The sequence below is a fragment of the Thamnophis elegans genome, chromosome Z (assembly GCF_009769535.1).
Source record: "Thamnophis elegans isolate rThaEle1 chromosome Z, rThaEle1.pri, whole genome shotgun sequence".
In the NCBI taxonomy this organism is placed as follows: Eukaryota; Metazoa; Chordata; class Lepidosauria; order Squamata; family Colubridae; genus Thamnophis; species Thamnophis elegans.
Genome location: NC_045558.1, coordinates 113,824,024 through 113,848,990, shown reverse-complemented (window position 1 = coordinate 113,848,990; position 24,967 = coordinate 113,824,024). Strand labels below are relative to the sequence as shown.

At 38.3% G+C, this 24,967-nt stretch overlaps 1 pseudogene; it reads right to left on the bottom strand.

Annotated features, from left to right (window-relative positions):
• Positions 1-545: 545 nt before the first annotated feature.
• Positions 546-14,949, bottom strand: LOC116521535 (annotated as a pseudogene).
• Positions 14,950-24,967: the final 10,018 nt, after the last annotated feature.

Below are 24,967 nucleotides of genomic sequence, written 5' to 3'. Positions count from 1 at the left end.
CAAAGTTTCCTATCTGGCTTTCATGATTAAGGCAGGAGTTGAAATCACATTATCCCATTTTCTAGCCTTGTGCCTTAACCAAGACAAATGGTTATTTGGGTGTCATTCAATCACCACTGGTTGTTGAAATCATTGATGGTCAACCCCAATAATCTCTAACTTTGGCTGAGTGAAAAATTGCAAATGCAACTTGATCATCGCTTTGGTCAAGTGACATTTAGTTCTGTATATTGCATTCCCATTTTGCTGAGACCTGAGTGTATCTATGACCACAAACCTCACATTATGTGGTCCATGGTAATCATAAAGTTTGGCTGATGAAATCCTAATTATTAAATGCATAGAGAAAATCTGCAGATCTTTTCTGTCTGCTGAGTGCTTGAAAACTGCCAGATTATGTGGCAATTATTCTTAGCATTAGTCCACCTAGATTTAAATTTAACAAGTTGCCACGATTGTTTGTACAATGACACAGCACAAATGTATACATATCATATTCACATAGTTGTTTGCTAACACCGGGATTCCTATGAGATATTAAAATACTATAGGAAATGGGATTTTTGTTGTAATTATTAATATTTTCTTTTTATTAATTGTTCTCTGTTGTTTAATTCTGGCCTAAAAATAATTATGTAGCATTTGGGGAAATATACACACACAAGCAATCCAGCACTAGAAGATAAAATGGAGAAAACTTCCACAGCCACCATGTATTTTCCTTTGGTGCTCAGATAGGATGGAACAAAGGAGAGCCACACACTGCAGAAGATCAGCATGCTAAACGTGAGACATTTGGCCTCATTGAAACTGCTGGGGAGATTCCTGGAGAAAAATGCTACTGTGAAACTGGCAGTTGCCAGAAAGCCCATGTAGCCCAGGACACAGTAGAACATGGTAGCTGAACCGTCATTGCACTGTAGAATTATTTCCTCCATTTTTGAATGGGTATCAATGTCAGGAAAAGGGGGAAAAGTAAACAGCCATACCATGCAAATGCCTGTTTGAATTAGGGAACCAGAAAGAACAATGGGGATTGCCAGTCCTTTTCCAACCCAGTTCCGCATCCTTGATCCTGGCTTGGTAGCCATGAAAGCCAGAACTACAGTGATAGTTTTTGCCAGAACAGAAGACACAGCCACTGAGAAGATGATGCCAAAGCTAATTTGTCGAAAAATACATATTATATTGCTGGGCATAACAAGGAACTGCAATGAGCAGAGGAAGCAGAGGATGAGGGAGATGAGTAGAAGGTAGGTGAGGTTTCGGTTATTGGCCTTGACAATGGGAGTATTGTGGTATTTCAAAAATATTCTGAGTATGACAGTTGTGCAGAGAGTAAAAAAAAGTGCAAGAGTAAGTAACCCTATTCCCATTGGCTCTTCATAGGACAAGAAAGATATTTTCTTTGCAATACATGAATCTTGCTCCTTATTTGGATATTGATCTTCTGGGCATTTTGAACAGTCATGCATATCTACAATTTAAATGTATAAATTTATAAATATTTGTTTATTAATCATACTATTATTGGAATCATCACAGGTTATTTCTAGAAGCGGGACTAACACAGTGGTTAGAATGCAGTACTGCAGGCTATTTCTGCTGTCTGCCGTTTGCTTGCAATTTGGCAGATAGAATCTCACTAGGCTCAATGTTGACTTTGCCTTCCATCCTTCTGAGGCTGATAAAATGAGCACCCAGATTGTTGGGGGTAATATGCTGATTCTGTAAACTGCTTACAGAGCGCTGTAAATCACCATGAAACAGTATATAAATCTAAGTACTTTTGCTATCTTACTTTTTCTCTTGTAGTTGGGACATAAGGGAACACAGGAGAATAAGGAAAATATTAGTTCTTCATAGGTTTGTTTCATATTGCTTATTTAGTTCTCATGCTTCAAATCTCCAACTTTATTTATTCCAACTTTATTGTTCTGTTAATTTTCTATTTATTTATTTAGGTTTACTTTCACTTCTATCTTCAACAAAGTCTTGAATAAAATATTATAAAATATAAATATATCAGTGTTTTCTTGCTTTCAGATAATTTATCTTTAGTTCTATTCTTATATTTCTGTGTCATAAAACAAAATTAATGCCCAAAAGGAAAGGTGTCCCTGATTCTCCTTAAATGAAAAAATTCTGAAACTTTCTGAATAAAATAGAAATGATTTTGTGAAAGTTGGAGTTTCCTTTATTTATAAGGAGACAATGATTTCGGTAACCGTTTGCAGCATATGTCTTTCAGACATATGTTTTCTATTACAGTTAGTTCATGCCATGCCTGTCCCATCTCAGAGCAAAATTGTTTGAAGAAGCTGCTGTTTCCTGAGGTCCTGTAAAATGCTAACAATTATTAACACATTTCTGGACTTTAATTAGTTGATTAAAAGCCTATGTATGGCTTACACTGTTGCTTTACACTGACAAACCTTAAATCAATTTGGCACTAAAGGCTTCTGTTTTCCTCCTACCAAGACAACGATCTTCCTTACATTACTCATTGTGTGCCTGCTTGTGCTCTTGCATTCACTTCTTCTTCAATGAATAGAAGTGAAAACATCAAGTATTTTCTTGCTAAATATCCCAACTCTGGAATAGCAATAGCACTTAGACTCATATACCTCAGTTCTATATACTTCATAGAACTTTACAGCCCACTCTAAGCAGTTTACAGAGTCAGCCTATTGGCCCCAACAATCTGGGTCCTCATTTTACTGACCTCAGAAAGATGGAAAGCTGAGTCAACCTTGAGCCTGGTGAGATTCGAATTGACAAATTGCAGTCAGCAGAAGAAGCCTGCAGTACTGCACTCTAACCACTGGGCCACCCTGGCTCACAATTATTCTAAAAATGAGGGAATGAGTAAAAGAGGTTACAGATAATCCTTGTTTAGTGACTGCCTTATTTAGCAACCATTCTTAGTTACAATAGTAATAAAAAAGGAACCAATCCTTACGTTGAAGATCTGTAGAGAAAAGGAAAACTGAAATAAAACAGTTAACAACAGTTGTTTCATTTAATGCCAAGTGCCAAGTTCCAATTGTGGCCACTAAATGACATGCGTTTTTTAAAAAAATCAACTTTGTTAAATGCTTGGGATTTTGTAAAAAGTATCAATATTTTTTTAAATGGGAAATGGTATACAAAGTTTTAGATAAATCCAAAAACTAATCAATGTGCCCTGGAAATGATATATGCTGAGTCACCTAGGTTCCAAACTTTTATGAAGATTTCAGTTTATACCGGTGAAACCCTTTAAATTCTTAACTCTGTGGGAGGTCTTTCTTTGAGAAAGTTGGAACATTCCTCTTTATCAAAAGGGCAAAATCTCTTAAATGATAAGAATATAATTCATGTCCTGCACGTATACATTCATGGATCTGCTTAGGGTGACCTGCAGAACAATAAGGAAATTTGGTTTACAATGTCTCTTACCCTTCTGGCTTGATATTTTTTCTCTGGGACACGGGAGACAATCATAGCAGCAAAAAGGCTTCTCTTCCTGCTTTTTCTTAAAATATCCAGGTAGGCAGCTCTCGGTACACACTGAAACAGGTATGGTCTGCCCAATAAATGAAAAAAGAAAAGAAAATGGTAATCATGTGTTTTGGGGGAAAAAGTTGAAAAATCGTGATTGATATTCTATAATAAAGTTTCAATTGTAATAATCTGAGATTTTTTTTTCATGAGTTGAAGTACCAAACTATTCAAAATTGAATTATTTTTTCAGTACTATGGATTATATAATTAGATTAGAAATATGTTACACTTGGACCATTCCCTAGTGCTGAAATTATTTCAGTGGAACTAAAACAAAAAGTTTTTTTAAGACTCTGGAAAATATCTACTTTTACTGTTGCATAATACAAATAATTAAATATATTACACCTAAATAGCAACACATTTTTCAGAGATATTTAAATGAAAAAAGAATGTAATGCAGAATACAATTAAATATTTGAAAGAAATTTATAAGAAGGTGTTGGTTCTAGAGGTAGTAGACATCCTACTGAAGAGATGCCAAACGTTGAATAAAAATTTATATCCAATGGTGAGCAGTTAAAACCATCATAGTACAATTTATATTTTTAAATATATTCTTAGTTAACAAATTAAAAAAGGAACAATAATAGATTATTTTTATTTAATTTGTTAATGAGAAAATATTTTTTAGGATTAATATTTTATTATGTTTTAAGGTTTTGAAAGTAAAGTAATACAGAGATAGGGAAATCTTTTTTTCAAACTTTAAATAAGTTCCGTTGAACCCCATTAATGAATTTAAATAATTAAATTTTAATTAGCATTACTCAATATTAAAATGACTTTTGTAAAGTCTTTATTACATCTGATAAATTTAATGAAGGGTAAATCTGATAAATCTCAATATTTCATTAAATTTCCAAATAATTTATAAAACATATGATGTTGATGCTGATTAGTAACATTCTTTACTATTTTAAATATCTTAAGAGTTAAAGAGGTATCAAAATCATAAAGCAAAAACCATTATAGGATCTCACTAATTCATTCCTTCTTCTTAAGTTGGAAATGATGGTTCATAATACAGAATTGTTTATAGAATTCATCAATTAAAAATATTACCACAAAATATCTCAGGTTTAAAGGAATGTTGAGACCAAAACCCTGAGAAACTCTACAGTCAAAAAGTGACAGAATGTCTAAGTTACATATGTGTTTATTTTAAAATGGTTACAATTTATATAAATATTGAATTACATAATAATCTGAAGTGAAAACAAATTGATGTAGTAGTCGAATATAGAGAAATGTTTCTGAAGTAGCTTCCTAAATGGTATTAGAAAATTGGATTTAATAATAGGAGGAACAACTCCAGAGGTTTAGGTTAGATTCTTAGGCAGAGGGGGTATTCAGCAGGTTCTGACCAGTTCTGGAGACCCATTAGCAGAAATTTTGAGTAGTTCGGAAAACAGGTAAATACCATATCTGACTGGTTCTGCCCCATCTATTCTCTGCCTCTGAGTCCCAGCTGATTGGGAGGGAATGGAGATTTTACAGTATCCTTCCCCTTGCCATACCCACCAAGCCATGCCCACAGAACCGGTGTAAAAAAATTTGAATCCCACGGCTACTCTTAGAATATCATCTCACACATTTCAAATTGAACTCACTTGGTTGAAAGTGCTGGGCCATTTGATGGCTTCCTCATGAATAGTGAACTTTTTGTCTTCAACAGCCCAGGGATCCAGCTTCCCAACTTTCACTTGATGCAAGGACTGGTTGGGGAAGGTGACCCAATTCTCAATCTCCAGAGCTGTAATCAATTTTCCATGCTGGTCAAAAGAAATTTTATCCCCAGCACTGTTGTTAAATGAGACTCTTTTTAAAAAGAAGTGAAGCTGAATATGAAACAAACATGTAAAAAGAGAGCAAGATTAATGTATAGAACTATAAGGTAATAAAGGTGGGATAAAAATGTAATAGATAAAATAGTATATCTTTTTATTTGTAACATATTATGAGACATAATTATCTATGATTCTTGATCCAAAATCACTTTTATGGTCTACTAATTTTCAAACTTTAAAAATAATGCAGTCCAAGAAAACTGTGTATTTTAATATTCAAAAATATAACTTATTAGGGAAAACATGTTATTCAACAAATAAATATAAACAAACTTCTATTATTTTTGCCATCACTTTAACTAACTTGTCTCCTGTTATTATTAGATACCATCTGATCAGGGGAGATCAAATCACTTTAATATCTAAAGTAATGTTTCAAATTAATCAGCTACAGAAAGGAAGAGTTAAAACTTGAACTTAATAGTCAATATTACTATTTTCTAATGCTAAAGAATCTGTCATTGATATATTTGGACACAGTAAATTTTAAAATATCAATAAAAAAGAAAGGCTCAATTTTCATTGTTTCTATAAGATGCCATGATAGGAAAAGAATTTTGTTATTGAAAAGTTCTTCTCAAATGAGAATCAGGTTATTAAATCACAGAGGGGTATATAGCATGATTAGGGGAGGAATTGAAGGGAGACAAAATAAATTGAAAGCAGACTGAATGAGATTTCTCAATCTGATATAGGAAAAGAAAGAAAGGGAGTGGAAAATACTGCAGTTATGGTCTCAGGAAATGACTGCTTCGGTCATCAGAGTAAGAGATTGAAAGATAGAATGATTATCAATTGCCATACCAGTTCTCACTCTTTGTTCTCTTCTCCCTTTTTTCTTTCTTTCTCCCTCCCTCCCTGACTTTTTCCTATAAATAGAAAGCTCACTAATTGCACTATTTGATTTTTTTTCTTCTAACTCTCTTTTCTCTTCCTTTTTCCCAATGAATGTCTATCCCCTTTTACCTTTAAACAGAAAGAGATATTTCATTGGCCTTTGCATGGATTTTTTTTAGTTTTGCTAAACTGAATTATTTCCCATCTTCTTCTACATTGTGTGCATAATTTGTCTTTGCAGAATTAAAAAATACTGGTAACACTATACTTGTGCTTCTCTGCACAATCCACAACTGTCTGTTTTCAATTGCATTTTAATGGTTATCATTCCATTTTCTGTCCTGTGTTCATAGGAGAAATACAATTTAGATGGAATCTGGTTAGTTTGTCTACCTTCTCTACCATGGTTAGACTTCCTAAGAAGAATTGAAAAAATGTTGAATAATTAATTAAATAATAATAATAATAATAACAATAACAACAACAACAACCACTCTGAGGAGCTTTACCTTGTCGTAGTGGAGGGGCTTGTGCACTCTAATGATCCTAAGGGATATGCTGAACAGGTACAACCATATCAGACAGTTCTTAGGTAAAGGGCCAGACAAAATTTGCTCCACAACCCATTCAAATATGGTGAATACAAAAAAAAGTTATGCCGGCTGAACCATTGCTCGGATTAACAAGGGTTCCGTTAGATGCTATGGCTCATGGGCATTCTGCGCAAAATGAGCTACAGGGCTCAGCTCCCTCTGCTAGGCAACCAGGGCATGGAGCTGACAAGCTATTGGAAGAAAAAGTGAAAAATCTGAACTTGGGAAAAAAAATATATCTATTATGAAAGCTTACTATCAGTCTGAGCCAGCAAAAAGTTGATTTCAAAAACAAATGTATCAGATTTGGAAGGTGAACCACACAGACTGTGATATCAGTGAACAAAGGCTAATGGACCAACGATGTGTAATTCTAAGCCACAAATTTTTCACTATAGCAGAATTAATAGGAATCGAAGAGAGAGAAACTAATGGTCTGAGTTATACCAACAAAGAAGAGTAACATCAAAAATGATTTGCAGACTCAAAAGCAAACTGAGGAAGAAAGTGAGGAAGAGGATGCTTAAATGGAGGAAGATAAAGAACAAGGAAGCACTGAAGAACACCAACAGATATTGCTCAATTAGCTGAGAAAATAAAGCATCAAATGGAAGTTGCTGAAAGAACACGTTTGCCAAAGCTGAACCAAGTGAACCGGAAAGAATTGAGAAAGGTACTAAAAAAGGTCAATGAGGCTGTGCAAACCATTCAAACCGCTACATTAGCTGAAACAAACCAGCTGATGTATGCAGCAGCCTTCATAACCACCAAAGAATTGGGTTTGAAAATACAAAAGAAACAAAGAGGCAAGAAGAGGAAGCCTAAATGGAAAATTCAGTTGGAATTGAAGATCAAAAAATTTCATGGAGACTTGAAAATGGGATATGAATCGTGGAGATATGAAAACAGAGTAACTCAATTCAAGGAAAACTCACAGTTGAAAGCAAATAAGCACCAATTTTATAAAAGCTTAGAAAGTGGAGATGGAGTAAAAACAAATGAAAAGCCTGATAAAGAGAAAGCTCTGAAATTCTGGAAGAATTTGTGGGAAAACAACAAGAAGCACAACAGAAATGCAAAATGGATCAAACAGATTGAGGAGTCTATTAAAGCAGTGGTCCCCAACCTTTTTATCGCGGCGGACCAGTCAGCCTTTGATAATTTTACCGTGGCCCGCTGAGCGCGCGCAGGGGTGGGGGGGCGAAAATGGGGGAATACAAACATTCTTTTTAAATCCACCTTCCCAATTCAACACCTGAATCATATCCCACCTTCCATTTTGTATGTAGATTTTAAGGAATAAACAGCTGAATTAATCAAGGTCAAAGATAAAAAGAGCAAGGGCAAAATTAAATAAGCCAGAGGATAGCAATGTAAAAAGAATACAGTATTAAGCCCATTCACTCTATCTAAGCCCCCCCCACCTCACAAGGTTGTCGTGGGGGAAATAGGGGGTGGGAGTATTAGGTATCTTCACTACCATATATAAAAGGAGATACTATCTTAAATAACAAAGTGGGCCCCCACCTCCAAAATATACTAAAAGAAAAAAGATTCCATGTGCTCAACTAATTTTTTTTAAAATCATGCATATATACATACCGTACGTATGTACGTACGTATATATATAATGTCCAAATAACAGGAAAAGCGCTTCAAGGACCAAAGTATATTCCTTTTTTGCAGCCTTAAGAGAACTCTTGTTTTTTGAGGCTCAGAACCAGGCATTCTCGTGGGCTGCAAAAAGGAAACGCGACCCGGGAGCGCAGCCTCCAAGAGTCCATATCGCCAATAACTACGCGTGGGGGGAAAGGAAATGTGTTTTGTGAGGAAGAGAAAGAGCGCGCTTCACCGATGCCTGTTGGCGAAATTTTGGAAGAGAGGCAAGAGACTTCAGGCACCAAGCCCCCACCCCTGGCTGCGGCAACTGGAGCGGGCGGGAGGCAGGGAAGGGGTGGGCAAGACCGCCGCTTTTCCACCGTGCGCTGCAATAGTGGCAGCGGCGGCCTGAATCTGGCGCCAAAATCGCGCACCCCCCATCTCCCCTCAAAAGACCCCCCCAGCCCTCGGCTGCCCGACGTTCTCTCTCTCTCTCTCTACCTCTCCCGCCGTTCCTTCTCACAAGCCAAGGCCAGGCGGGAAAAAGAAGAGAGCGGCCTCCAAGGGCTCCGCTTCCAGCGCATGGTCCGCCCCCTCCTCGCCTCGCTTCCAGGCGAGCCGACTGAGGCGAGAAAGGAGAAAGAGGCGGAGGCGTTCACTGAGGGGATGGCTGACTCGGGGAGGGGGCGGAGGTGGTGTAGTAGCGGGGGATTCTTCCTCCTCGCCTCACTTGCTCCTGTGCTTCCACGCAGCTCCCCCCCCTCCGGCGACGGCGCTGCATGAGTGAAGAGTCGGCCGTTGCATGGCTCCCGGCCGCTGCGCGGCCCGGTGCCAGGTACTCCACGGCCTGGCACCGGTCCGCGGACCGGGGGTTGGGGACCACTGTATTAAAGTGCATAAAATGGAAGATGTGAAAATAACAAAAGAAATGGTGCAAAGACAGTCAAGAAAAGTGAAGAACTGGAGTGCACCTGGACCAGATGAGCTACATGGCATCTGGTTAAAGGCACTTACAAGTGTGCACAAAAGATTGGCAGCCCAAATGAACCAGATCTTTAAAACACCTGAAAATGATGAATGGGTGACAACTGGAAGGATATTTTTGATCCAAAAAGATAAAGAAAAAGGAAAGGATCGTGGAAACTATAGACCAATCACCTGTTTACCAATAACATGCAAGCTCCTTACTGGTATCATTGCAAACCAAATTTATGGATACTTGGAAAGAAATAACTTGCTTCCTGTAGAACAGAAAGGTTGCTGCAAAAAATCAAGAGGAACAAAGGACCAACTGCTTTATTGACAAACTAATCCTGAAGAATTCAAAGAAAAGATGAACCAACCTGTTCATGGTTTGGATAGACTATAAGAAAGCATTTGATTCAGTTCCCCATAGCTGGATCAACAAATGCCTGAACGTCTTTGGCATCAGCAGAAAAATACAAAAATACATGGAAAGTTCAATGACCCTCTGGAAAATGAAGCTTATAGCTAATGAAGAAGTACTGGGTGAAGTTGAAATTAAACGAGGCATTTTCCAGGGTGATTCCCTTTCACCCCTACTTTTTATACTCTCAATGCGACCACTGACAATCATTTTGAAGAAGATGAACTGTGGATACGAACTTGCAAAGAAAGTACTGAAAATTTTGCACTTGGTGTACATGGATGATTTGAAGCTGTTTGGTAAAACAAAAGCAGAACTGAATTTATTAATTGAAAGCACAAAAGAATTTAGCCAAAACATTGGTATGCAGTTTGGAATTGACAAATGTGCAACAATGGCAACCAAAGCAGGCAAGGTCATAGAAGATGATGGAATAGAACTTGAGAATGAAGAAATGATAAAGGCAGTAAAACCAGAAGGCTACAAGTACTTGGGGATTTTAGAAGCCTCTGACTTAATGAATAATAATGTCAAGGAATTAACTTCAGCCAAGTACATTCGATGAATTCGCAAGATATTCAAGTCCAAATTGAATGGAAGAAACATCATAAAAGCCATAAATACATGGGCTATACCTGTGATTCGATACTCTGCAGGAATAATTGACTGGAACCAGATGGAGTTGGACAATTTGGATAGAAAAACAAGGAAGCTTGTGATAATGAATCATGCTTTGCACCCTAAAAATGATGTTGACAGATTGTACCTACCAAGAGCAAAGGGTGGTTGAGGTCTCCTACAAGTAAAGCAGACTGTGGAAGAAGAAAAGCACAGCCTGAATGATTACATCCAGAAAAGTGAAGAACCAATGATTAAGGAAGTAAATAAAGGAGTCCTTTTAAAGACAACTAAGTCAAAAGCGGAATATAAAAAAGAAGTAATTGAGAAGTGAGCTGAAAATTGGAAAAACAAAGCTATGCATAGCCAATACTTGAAAAGTATTGAAGGCAAAGCTGACCAAAAGATCTGGATTAACTGGTTAAGATTAGGAGCACTGAAAAAAGAAACAGGAGGCTTTATTTTGGCAGCTCAAGAACAAGCCTTAGCCACAAACTGCATGAAGGCAAAAATTCAACATGTTACCACCAATAGCAAATGTCGCCTCTGTAATGAGAAAGACAAGATAGTCAACCACTTGATCAGTGTGTGCAGCAAAATTTCACAAACTGACTACCTACAACGCCATGACTGCATTGCTAAGATCATTGGAAATTGTGCCAAACGTTTGGATTTGAGTACAGCAAAAACCACTGGTACCATCAGGTCGAGAAGGTGTTAGAGAATAAAAAAGTCAAGATCTTGTGGGACTTCAGAATCCAGACTGACAGGCACTTGGCCTACAACACACCGGACATAACAATAATTGAAAAGAAAAAAGTATGGTTCATTGACATTGCAATACCTGGAGATGCGCAAATTGAAGATAAACAGCAAGAAAAAAAATCGCTTAATACCGGGACTTACAAATTGAAGCTGAGTGACTGTGGAAAAAGAAATCATGTGTTGTCCCAATTGTAATTGGAGCCCTTGGAGCAATACCCAAAGGGCTACCTCGCTATTTGGAAATTTTAAATTTATCAGACTTGAACATTCTGATTCTACAAAAAAACACCGTACTTGGAACAGCTTATATCCTCCGACATTACCTTAACAGTTCCTAGGTCCTTGGTTAGGACTGGAGCTGTTGAGCTACTAACCAGCCCCAAAAGCTGTGAATCTCACCAAAGATTAACCACATAATAAATATTCATGTTATATGTATATAAACTGACCTTTAATGTTTTCTTGTTTCTTGCATTTCATTTGCGTACTAATTCAGTTGGCCTTATCTTATACTCTCATTTCATACTCTCCTAAAATATATATCTTTTTGAAAACATGATCTTTTTGTAATACAGTGTGGTAAGGATTTTGAAATAGTCATGGACTGCTTTCAATTCATAGATGAATAAAGATTGATCATGCACTCCAAGCAGACATTCCTGCTATTGTGTCATTTATAGTGTCCATTCTGCATGCATAAGTCATTCATTCTTGAGAACAGTTGCCTGTGGCCTCAGGAGTATTTTCATTACAAAACACCAAATAGAATTCTCTATTTTTCCAGCTTCTACACATCCTAAAAGTTTCCTATTGTATTCACTATTTTAGGCCCATAAACTTATTGATTAAAATGCTTCTGATGATGTTTCTTACAATGGAGATTTCCCCTAATCAAACAATTCTTGTAATTCTACCCAAAATAAAGCTTGTTACAAGAATAGGCAAAGGACATATCTCAACAGATACAGCCTTCAAGAAAGAGATAGAGAATAAGCAAGATGAGATGTTCAAAGAAAATGTACCAAGATTACTACCCTAACCCAAAAGGAGAAAAGAGATAAAGAGAAATTGTAAAAAAAAATCTTTATGAACTTTCCATTTACATCTCACTACTCTTTGTGTTCATGTGTTTGAGAGATGCTAGCAAGTAAACGGAATTCACATCCCATGTCCAACATATTTGATTATTCATCAAATTACCTGCCATGGCTGCAGATCCTGAAGATCAAACTTTTTGCCACTCATTTTTTGCCTATGTTGTTGGCTCAACTTCATGATATGTAAAGCATGTGCCACAGCATACATTGCATTGTATATACTGTAACTGTGACTGCTCATCCTCATTTCAAAAAAGGCCCCAGGAAGACTCTCCAGTTTCTCTCTCCCTGTACAGACATCCTCCATTTCCTCATTCCCAGATGGATTTGGAAGTACACAGCCAAATGCTTGCTCCCACACTTCTTTGAGGAAACCATCCTCTTTGGAGGACATATGATTTCTTGTCTGAAGAAAATGTTGGAATCCTGCAGCTTCATTTGAATAAGTTGCAAAGTTCAGAGCCCCATGGAGGACTTGTATATCCCAACTTTTCTGATAAAAGAATGATGCAAGATCCATTTGGGAAGCCATGATCCATACCTTATCTTTGGGCTTTATAGAAACTATTTCCATTTCAGGTAGATACAACAACCACCTTAAATTTGAAAGATTATTATCTCTGATTATAATAACTTTGGCTTTGCTCTTAACAAGAAGGTGAAAAGTTTCAGCAAGCAATTCCATATCTTCTAACGCATTGGTGAAATATACTGGTCTGAATTGCTCCAAGAAGGCAATGCAGATTTTATGGAGTGCAAACAATGAAAAGATTAGGTGCTGAAATGTTCTTCCACCAAGTCCATAAACAATTACCCCAACCCAAGTCCATCTGAAGTGCAAAAGTAGTTGGATAATCCCCGTGTAATTAAGTTCTTCACCTGGAACCATGTGGTAATAGAAAGGGCTTTCATTTGAAGAAGAGCCAGTTGAGAACTAGGAAATGAAATGAAAATTAAATATATAAAGAAAAAAAGAAAAGCTACTGTCTGTTTTGAGTGGATAAGATTGACAAAGCAAAATATGTATCCACTTTAAGTTTAGAGTTCTGAAATACATTATCATATGGTTTCACATAATTTCTATGTGGATGATGTTAATGAGTTTATTGTGGGATGGATGATCCTTATGTTCTCTTTCAAAACTATAATCTTATCATCTGAATTCATCCCCTGAATTTACCTCCATAAAGAATCCCTACTTTGGCTTATTTTTTACATATGTCCATCCATCCTTCCTTCCTTCCTTCCTCACTTCCTTCCTTCCTTCCTTCCTTCCTTCCTTCCTTCCCAGCCAACTGCTATACTGCATAGCAAGAACAGTCCTGTCACTTCCTCTTCAAGTATCTAATCAGCTCAAGTTAAGATAAGATATTGGAGGAAAGAGACAAAACGTCAAGTAAGAATTACTCTTTTTTTTTTTACTCAAATGTATCATTCGCCAATATTAAGAGTTTGAATATCTCTTCTTGTTCATTTCTCACAACAACCTTCTCCTTGATTGAATGGCATATTCTTTGTTAACATCCATTATGATGATCCCAGCTTCAAAGAAATATTATAAGTAAACTTTGGATAAAGATTAATAAGACCCCGTTGCTTGTTTTCAACCATGTTTGCTCATTGGATAACTTTTGGCCAGTCCCACTTTCTTAACTTAACTAACTCATCACATAGTTATAGATATATTTATATACAGTCCTCACTTATTGACTGTCTCATTTAGTCACTGTTTGGCATTCTAGCAGTTGTGGGGGGCAGGTTTTTCTGTGAATCATTTCATTTAACAATATCACAGTGGCCTGCAGTCATATGGGGAACTTCAAAACTAGTGCACATTTATGACCATCATAGCAACAAAGGTCACCTAATTGTCATTTGACAAAATTAACTAGATTTAATGGAGAACACAGATATGAAATCCTAAGCAATAATCATAACATGAAATGTCATCTTTCTGGTGATTCACTTATGATGAAAGTAGAGCTGAGGTTGTAAGTCTGGCATGATCAAGTCAGCAGCTCTGGAATTTAGTAATAAAGTGCCATTCCCAATTATTGTCAATAAATGATGACTAGCTCTAGGAGAAGAAAGTACTAGCCATGCCTCTTTGATCACTAAATAAAAGCAAAATATAAATCTAATGACATCATAAAATATAAATAAATAAAATTCATAAACATTATATAGGTTTTTTTCCCAGCACATCAGCAACATGTAATTTGTAATGATCATTTATGGCTAATCTTTGAAGCGCAAAGATATATTATTTTATTTTATGATATATTATATATCTTTACTTAAAATGCATAAATGTTCAGGACAGTTAATTAAATCCAATTGTCTTGTCTTCCACTACAATCTGAAAAGAAAAATCCAATTCGTTTTACCTGTGAGATTTTGTAAGTGTCTAAAATATCTATCAAAGAGATTCCAGGATCAATTGTCCCAACAACTGATGTGAGTTTGTTGAGGATGCCACATTTGTAATTTGGAACAAACATGTTTTGGCTGGAGAAAAAATACATTTTGGCGTGATAGCCAGCAGATCTATCACAGATTCTGAAGCCCAGGGTAACATTAGGTAACAGTTGGTGATCTTCATTGATCATCTTCACAGCAAATATCATAGTCAAAATATGCTGATAATATTTAGTCATGACTCTGCAAACAGAATTAGATACTGTATCAAATAGAATTCTGTAACCAAAAAGGGCAATATGGCTATTACTTCTATTGGAAGAAACCAATCATTATTTTTTCATGTTATCTGATTAATAGATTTAGCTCCATTAAAATGATTTCAGAAAGTAGTAGTCATCACTTCACACTATGTTGTTACTACCTATAAAAAGGGCAGAAATATATTTGAGAGGAATAATCACAAGCTTTTAAAAATATATATATTTGCTGTTTGTAAGGAATTCTAATGATGTAAAACTGACCAGAATAATTAACAACCATGTAACATGGATGTTAGCATTGCATAATTGGGAAATAAAATTGGATTAATTATTTTTTTCTTACACTTGAAATGGCTCCTTTTAATATTCTGAAAAAAAATGAGTTCAAAAAGAATATTATTTCTGTAAAAAAAACTGCATGTCTCATTTGCTGACATAAAATATATGTAATTCTGCTTAAAGAGAATTATTATTCCCATGGTTCAATGTAATTTCATATCATCAGTAGAGTCTGGTTTAGAGGCTAATGCTGTAATTCCTATGTCAAGGAAAGGGACTGGAGCGTAAAGAGGAAGAGATATTTTCTTGTCTGAATCTACTAGCAATGATTAGCTTAATTTTCTTCTAATTTTATTTAAAGAGCATAAGTTTTAGCAGTTAGTTTTCCTAAATCATTCCATAGTTAGAAAAAAAAATTTAAATCATGGTACCTAATTATGGCTACTGTGGTATACTATACTAATCACTATACTATAGAAGTGATATACTAAATAATTTTATCTAGATCAATATAGACTATTGAAAAAAAGTTATGTCTTACAGAGATTCACCCACAGTAGAATGATGGGGATCTTTCTCAAAGGTTCCTACATCTCTAGTTATGAAGACAAAAGAAGTCATGCCACCAATGATTAGGTCACCTGGTTGGAAATATTTGTGATCAATTGGAATAGGATCTTGGATGTTGCATTTTATTGGCTGAGTCATGTAAGTCATAAATGGCAATAACAGTAGAATAAGAAGCAATATCATCATGATAAACCCCTAGGCAGGATGTTGGACTAGAAGACCTCCAAGATCCCTTCCAACTCTGCTATTGTATTGTAAATATTAATCCCAGTTTTAAAAGTTTCTCTCATTTTCATTTAATGCTTTGGAATCGTGAATATTGTACAAGCTTGAACTGGATCTCTCTTTGTTCTTCACGTTATCTTCATTAGATGCTGAATCTTACAATTCTAATTATCCTTTCTGACTATTTTACCTGAACCTAAATAGTAAAATATATAATTGTTCACCAGCATATGTCATTATTCTTCCAGGTATAATCATTCGCTTCTCAGGGCTTTGAGACAACTTAATAATAGTCTTTTTGATAATTATAAGAGGAAAACAATTGTAAACTTTAAATTTCAAGTTTCATCCTTTTAATGAAATGGTAAAGGTAGAATGGGTCACAATTCTCACAGAATGAAGAAAAAACTTTAAAGATGAGAAGTTAAACATGGCAAAAATAGAGAAATTCCTGCTGCATTCTAAATTAAGGCCAAAAGTATTTAGGTGAAAAAAAAATGATTCACAGAATATGGGGCATAAATATAGTATCTTTCTGCAACAAGGTACATTTTTCCCCTTCAAGGTTCTTTCACAGTGAGATTTTAAGAAAAGTTCTTTTTCTAAGAATGCAATGGTGGCATAGTGATTAGAATGCACTAATGCAGAATACTTCTGCTGACTGCCAGTTGACTGCAATTTGGCAGTTCAAATTTCAATGGTTCAAGGTTGACTCAGCCTTCTGAGGTTGATAAAATGAGGACCCAGATTGTTGGGACCAATATTGTGACTCTGTAAACACTTAGGCAGGGCTGTAAAGTGGTATATAAATCTAAGTGCTATTGCTATTGCTATTCTTTAATAAGGACCTTGCCTATAACTCAAGTAAAATGCACAATATTGCCAATGTTTAGACAATAGAATTTTAAAGTAGAAAATTTAGATTTAGATTATTATTCCTTTATTTTGAGCATCTCTGCTTATAAATTTAAGAGGTGCTCTTGTTTATTTAATTCTTGCCTCACTGGGACTATGATATCATTAGGAAACAACTCTGAACAAGGCTGAATGATAACACTTAAGAACTCTGCTTTTTTGTTTGTTTGTTTGATTGGTTGTTGGTTGTTAGGTTTCTGAATGCCTCACTTAAATTCTTAAACTTAAATGTCCACTTCTTAAACACATTCAAACAAAGCAAACAAATGAAATTAAAATTATGTCTAATCAATACTTGGATATTATTAAGAAAAGTGATAACAAGGGCTTTCTGGCTCTTTGGGAGACTTTTGATATTCCATATCCCAGAGATTGACTGAGAACTCCATCCCCAAATCATCCCAAGAGGAGTGGAAGTACCTGGCATCTATCCTGATAGGCTTCCAGATCAGATCATGACCAGAAAAAAATGTGAAATATTCTGATTGGGGGAAAAAACCCTGTTGTGATACATGAATAAAATGTCAATTTTGTACCCTGTTTATTTCTCCATATCACCATTAGAATTTTCTACACAGCCTGCCAATAACACAGGTCTGCGACTAAGCTGTTTGATTATTTTCATCTAATTTCCATGTATTTTGGAGTGCTGAAAACAAATAAAATATTGAAAAAACTCCTAGACATCATGATTTGCCACAACATGCAAAATTGTCTTCAAATTTTTCATTTTTTTAAATTTTTGGTATCTTTTTATATTATGGGTTTTTAACCAAATTTAAAGTCCAAATTACTATTAATTAATTCACATAAGTGCATTTAAGATATAAAATGCCAAAAAAAACTTTAAAGGTTTGTCCGAGTTCTGTAAAAAAAATATAGCACTGTAAATCTGATGGTCAGTAATCTATACATAAGCTAAGCAAGTTTTAAGTCTGTGCTTCTAATGGTAGAAGGGGTTAATCTTTCCTGAAGAATCCAGTGGGAGGGACACAGATGGCAGATAGCAGCATCTCCGGTCAGTGCAGGGGGCATGGCCAGCACTGTGATGTCTTGTGTACAGACACAGAGCTGCTCTCTCCTGCATGCCACACTTGTGCACGAATATCATCAGGTTCTTGGTTCTAGGCTGTTCACACTTTTTCATCACAATTCATGTTAGCTCGTCATTCTTCAACCGTTATGTTATGGCTCCGCGAAAGTGTATTAATTCGCCAGACAGTTTCTGTTTCATCTTTGGTGAATACTGTATATACTCGAGTATAAGCCTAGTTTTTCAGCCCACTTTTTGGGCTGAAAAAAGCCGCCTCGGCTTATACTCGAGTCAGTGAAAAATTTGCCCGGAATGGAGGAGAAAAAGGGGCGGGGCCATGCCGCTGGGTGACACTCGTGAATGGCCCAGTGCCCCTGTGAGTTTCCTCTCCCTCTGTGTCAGTTTGCCGTGCAGCGCACACCGCACCATCCCCCCTCCTCACGATCTAATGTAATGCAGGGCTGTCTTACGATTCCCCTTCCTCCCCCTCCTGCTGCTCTGCAACGATGTCCCACCTCCTCCTTGTTATGGCAAGCAGCCACATAGCGATGTCCCACCTCCTCTGGTACAGTGATCCAATGATAGGAATCACTGTGCCGTGTGTCATAGGAGGCGGGACATCGCTCCCGCGGCTGCACGGGACATCAGCATCACAGCGGGACATCAGCATCATGAGGTGAGTGAAGTATTTCATTGAATACACCGCTAGTTTACTGTTTTTCTTTGAAATAAATATTCAAAAACATTATTGGTATCTATTTTTATTTTTGAAATTTACCGGTAGCTGCTGCATTTCCCACCCTAGGCTTATACTCGAGTCAATAACTTTTCCAGTTTTTTGTGGTAAAATTAGGTGCCTCGGCTTATATTCGGGTCGGCCTATACTCGAGTATATACGGTATACAGTGTTGAAGCAACAGCAGAATATTACAGACTTTGTGAAAAAAGTATACTTTGCATACTTTGGACTAAAAATTGGAGATCAAGATAAAGTTTGGGTGTCTCATAAAGTGTGCAAGCCAGTGGTGGGATTCAGATTATTTAACAACTGGTTCTCTGCCCTAATGACCATCTGGGTAGGTGGGGCTCAGTGTTCATGTGACTGGGAGGCCATAGCCAACTCAATGTCACTCAGGTTGATGGGCGCTTCGCCTTAGCTATTACAATGTAATAAGGTTTAACCAGAGAGGCAGTTTCTGTAAGCAAGGCAATCAAAATTAGGCTAGAAACAACACCAGAATGTTTCCTTCCTACCTAACTTACAGGATAATCCCTGTAAAGTGGGAAAAAACAAGAGGAGATTTCTTCCAACAACCGGTTCTCCCAAATAGGTGCGAACTGGCTGAATCCCACCACTGGTGCAAACAGTGTGTTGAGGACCTCTGAAACTGGTTCAAGGGTAAGAAAAAATCTTTCTGTTATGGGATTCCTATAGTATGGCAAGAGGAAAAGAACCATAGTGATGACTGTTACTTTTGTTCATGCGATGTGAAAGGGTTTAATTCCAAATGGAAGCATCCCATTTCATACCCCAATCTTCACTCAGCAATTCGAGTCACACACTCGACCTCATATTTCTCTCAGAGCAGTGGAGTTGTGATCTTGGTCTGAGGGGTAGTGAGACCTTGCCCCTGTCATGGTCGGACCACTTCCTACTGAGGCTCGACTTTCGGAGACCAATCCCCCACTGTAGGGAGGAGGAACCGATTAGGTGGTTCCACCCCAGGTGTCTTATGGATCCCCAGGGTTTCCAGACGGTGCTTGGAGTTATGCCTGATACTCTCGCCTGCAGCTCAGTGGAGATCTTAGTCACTACTTGGAACTCGGTGGCGGCTGAGGGTCTCCACAGGATTACGCCTTTACGGCCAATCCGTGGCAGTGGATCCAGGAGGGCCCCTTGGTTTACCGAGGACCTCCGGGACCTCCGGGAGATGGAGCGCCAACAAGCGCCTAGAGCGCCACTGGAGGTGCAGTAAATCCGAGTCAGACCGAGCACTATTAAAAGCTTGCATCAGAGCATATCTCTCGGCAATACAGACAACCAAGAACAACTATATTGCCGCTCTGATAGCGTCCGCCGAGTCCCGCCCTGCCACCCTGTTTAGGGTGACCCGCTCCCTCCTAAACGTGAGGGTTGCGGATAACCCTTTACAGGGTGGAGCAGAGGAATATGTCCAGTTCCTAGCGGACGAAGTTGCTCGGCTTCGGATGGACCTGGACTCCAATTGCACAGAGCCAGCCAGGGTACTGGGGGAAAGTCTTGAACAACATCTCTGGACTGACTTTCAACCTGTTGCCCCTGATGAAGTGGACAAGGCCATGGGAGCGGTGAGTGCTGCCACATGTATACTGGACCCGTGCCCCTCCTGGCTGGTCGCGAACAGCAAGGAGGTGACACGGAGCTGGATCCAGGCGATGGTGAATGCCTCTCTTCGGGAGGGCTTCTTCCCACTGGCATTGAAGATTGTGGTGGTGAGACCCCTCCTGAAGAAGCCATCGCTGGATCCAGCCATTTTGAACAACTATCGCCCAGTCTCCAATCTTCCCTTTATTGGGAAGGTTGTTGAGAAAGTGGTGGCCTCTCAACTCCAACGGTCCTTGGATGAAGCCGATTATCTGGACTCCTTTCAGTCTGATTCAGGCCTGGCTACAGCACGGAAACCGCTTTGGTTGCACTGATCGATGATCTCTGGAGAGCCAGGGATGGAGGTCATCCCTCTATCCTAGTGCTCCTTGACCTCTCGACCATGGTATCCTTCTGCGACGGTTGCGAGAGGTGGGGGTGGGAGGCACCGTTTTTCAGTGGTTCTCCTCCTACCTCTCGTACAGGTCGCAGTCGGTGTTGGTCGGGGAGCAGAGGTTGACCCCTAGGCCCCTGAAATATGGGGTTCCTCAGGGTTCGGTCCTGTCCCCCCTCCTGTTTAACATCTACATGAAGCCACTGGGTGAGATCATTTGACGGCACGGGATAAAATATCATAAATATGCGGACGATACTCAGTTGTATCTGTCTGCCCCGTGCCAACTCAGTGAAGCGGTCAACGTGATGTGCCAGTGCCTGGAGGCTGTCAGGGTCTGGATGGGGGATAACAAGCTTGTGCTCAATCCAGACAAGACCGAGTGGCTGTTGTGTTTCCCTCCCAAAAATTTGGTTAGCATTCCATCACTCAGGCTAGGGGGTGAAATTTTACGCCCCTCAGACAGGGCTCGCAACTTGGGAGTCCTCCTGGATCCACAGCTGACTTTAGAACATCATTTGTCGGCTGTGACCAGGGGGGCATTTGCCCAGGTTCGCCTGGTGCACCAGTTGTGTCCCTACCTGAACCGGGAGGCACTCGCAACAGTCACTCACGCCCTCGTGACCTCAAGACTGGACTACTGCAATGCACTCTACATGGGGCAGCCCTTGAAGAGCATTCGGAGACTTCAACTTGTCCAGAATGCAGCCACGCGAGCGATTGTGGGTGTACCTCGATACACCCACATTACACCTATCCTCCGCAAGCTGCACTGGCTTCCAATCGGTCTCTGGATATGCTTCAAGGTGCTAGTTATTACTTATAAAGCCCTTCATGGTATTGGACCTGGGTACTTGAGAGACCGCCTGCTGCCAATTACCTCCCAAAGACCCATTAGATCGCACAGGGTCGGCCTCCTCCGGGTTCCATCCACCAGCCAATGCCATCTGGCTACAACCCAGGGGAGGGCCTTCTCTGTTGCAGCTCTGGCCCTTTGGAACAAACTCCCCGCGGAGACTCGGACTCTCACCTCTCTCCTGGCTTTCCGAAAAGCTGTTAAACCTGGCTGTGTCGGCGGGCCTGGGGTTGATGAGTTCCCTTCCCCTCTCAACAGGTGTGGTTGTTGGCCATTTTAAATGTCTGTCTTGTATTTGTATGTTCCCCTCCCGTTTTGAGTTGTTCGCCGCCCTGAGTCCCTTCAGGGAATAGGGCGGCATATAAATAAAATAAAACTCCAAACTCCAATTTGTCCTATCCCCCATGGCACAGATATACCAGTACCTAAGCCCCCTGCTACCTTGGAAGAGATACCTAGCTCCAATGAAGGTGAAGTCATACCTGAACCAGATGATGAATCAGGTTCTGACTTTGAAGATGATACAAGACCAAATTTGTTTTCTCAGGAGGAGATGAATGATTTGGTAAGAGACTTGAATCTTCCCAAAGATGCCACTTAGTTACTCGGATCAAGGCTGAAAAGCAGGAATTTATTGTTGCCAGGAGTGTCATCTTCATGGCTCAGACATCATGAAAAGGAGTTTGTTGCTTACTTCACCCAGGAAGACAAGTTGGTTTATTGCATTGATGTCGAAGGTCTGATGGGTCAATTTAAAATCCAATATGATTCAGAGCAATGGTGTCTTTTTATAGATTCTTCAAAAAGAAGTCTCAAAGCAGTTTTACTCCCCAATGGTTTTTACGCTTCCATACCTGTAGGTCATTCCATACACTTGAAGGAAACTTATGAGAACTTGGAATTGGTTCTTCGTAAACTTAAATATGAAGACTATGGTTGGCAAGTGTGTGGGGACTTGAAGATCTTGTGCATGCTGCTCGGGCAACAAACTGGGTATACCAAATACACTTGATTTCTGTGTCTATGGGACAGTCGAGACCGACAAAATCACTGGACCAAGAAGTGTTGGCAGCCGAGGGTGCTAACAGTCGGTGAAAAAAATGTCCTCCAAGAAACTTTGGTACCTTCCCATAAAGTTCTTCTACCACCTCTCCACATAAAATTGGGATTGATGAAGCAATTCGTAAAATCACTTCCAAGAGATGGAGAATGCTTCAAATACTTGGTCACCAAGTTTCCATGCCTGTCGGAGGCAAAATTGAAGGAAGGTGTGTTCATTGGACCAGACATTAGAAGGCTTATAGTTGATCAAGAGTTTGTCAATACCATGATAGATCCTGAAAAAGAAGGGTGGATTTCATTTAAAGAAGTCATAGAAATTTTTTTAGGCAATAACAAAGATCCTCACTACAAAAAGATCATCGGAAGAATGCTGAAAGCATTTCAAGCTTTAGGTTGCCTGATCAGTTTGAAAGTGCATTTCCTCCAATCCCACCTTGACTACTTTCCTGAAAATTTGGGAGCTGTGAGTGAAGAACAAGGTGAATGATTCCACCACAACATTAAAGAGATGGAAAGGAGATACCAGAGAAAATGGAGCATTACAATGATGGCAGACTACTGTTGGATGCTTCAGAGTGACATTCCAGATGCTATTCACAAGTGTAAATGCACCAAGAGGAGCCTCACAAGGAAGAACTGAGTTTAGTGTGTGTAGGTGAGCTCATTTCAGTTCAAAAAAGGATTTTCATGAAAATATTGTAATAAAATTATAATTTTATAAGTCTATTTCCTTTTATTTTGAGGTACTGCCTTATTTAACATAGTTATCTAAATTGTCAGGAAACATGATGTCCTATGACAAAATGGAGGTCATTTTTTGATTCAGTGCACCAAAAAACATAAAGATTACATGGATTAATCAAAACAGCTCTCGAAAAAAGTTTTTTGCAGACCTGTGTAACGGATGGGGTTCTTAAAGGTATAAAAATAAATTCCACTCTGCCTCTTTTTGACAACTCAAAGCAGAGCAGTGGCATTCAATTTATGACACTTCTTTCTACCACTTTATTTACGTCAAATACCATGAAAGCATTCATTCAATCCTGGAGAATGTAATGTAAAAGTAACATCTGTGTGATTTGTTCTTTCAAGGCTGTGAATGTTCAAATGTAAGAGTCTGAGAAATGTTTCTATATTAACCATTAATAACATATAAGTATCATTTAGAATTTCCAAAAATGGACTTGGTATAATTTCGGAGCAAAATTTGGGCATGTAGAGATTTAACACTGGTGGGGCATTTTGGATTTTTAACATTGTTAAAGGTTAATAAAGATAATTTATCCTAAAATAATTCTTTTAGTTTTGACAGAAATGTCATCCTTGACTTTGACTTTCTGTAGTAGGCCCATACTGATCTGTAGAGAGATATTATTTTCAAACTATTTGCAATTAGAAATTGTCACAAATCAGAGGAATTTGAGACCATGGAAAATATTCAGGGAGAACTGCAAAAACTCCATCCTAAGAATGAAATCCCCATCATTCAGGTAGCTAAGGTTGATATACACAGCATTCGTCAGGACCAGATGCACCCACTGTCAGTGAAACCAAACCTGGAGAAACTGACTTGATGTAGAATACATGCAATGAGTAGCAGAATACATAGGGCATATTCAGAAAAAATATATAAAGAAAGCAGATTTTATATCATATTTGATCATTCTGAATACATGATTTCAACACTTAATCTATGTAACGCTGCTAAAATCTTTCAACATTGTATGAATGAAGTTTTCCATGACCAGCATATCATAATTTATCTGGTCGACATACTCATATACTCTGTTGTACTCCAAACATGAAGAACACATTCAGGTTTTATTGCAATGCCTCTGAAAGCATCATCTCATTGACAGACAGGACAAATAGAGCCATAGATCTTTTGGGCCACCACATATCTCCTACTGGCATTAACCTGTAGCAAAACAAGGTAAATGTCGTCCAGATGTAACAACTCCACACATGCCCAAAAACATGCTTGCTTGTCAGTCATAAAAATTCTATAACGACTTGACAATTATAGAAAATTCATACTAAATTTTATGGACCTTGTTACACTATTGAACTACTTGCTATGCAAGAAAAAGTATTTCTTTAAGGTGAAGTGCATAAAAGTCATGAAAATCTCTGAATACTGCCTTTGCATCCAGATGTCATGCAACTATTTCTTTTGGAAATGATTAATGTGAATGTCACAATTAGAGAAGTGTTACTCAACCTAATTATATTCATCCATTTTGTTTTCATATGTGCTTTTTGAAATGTGGTCACATCTTCTGGAAAGCATACTTACACCCTATTAGAGACCATACA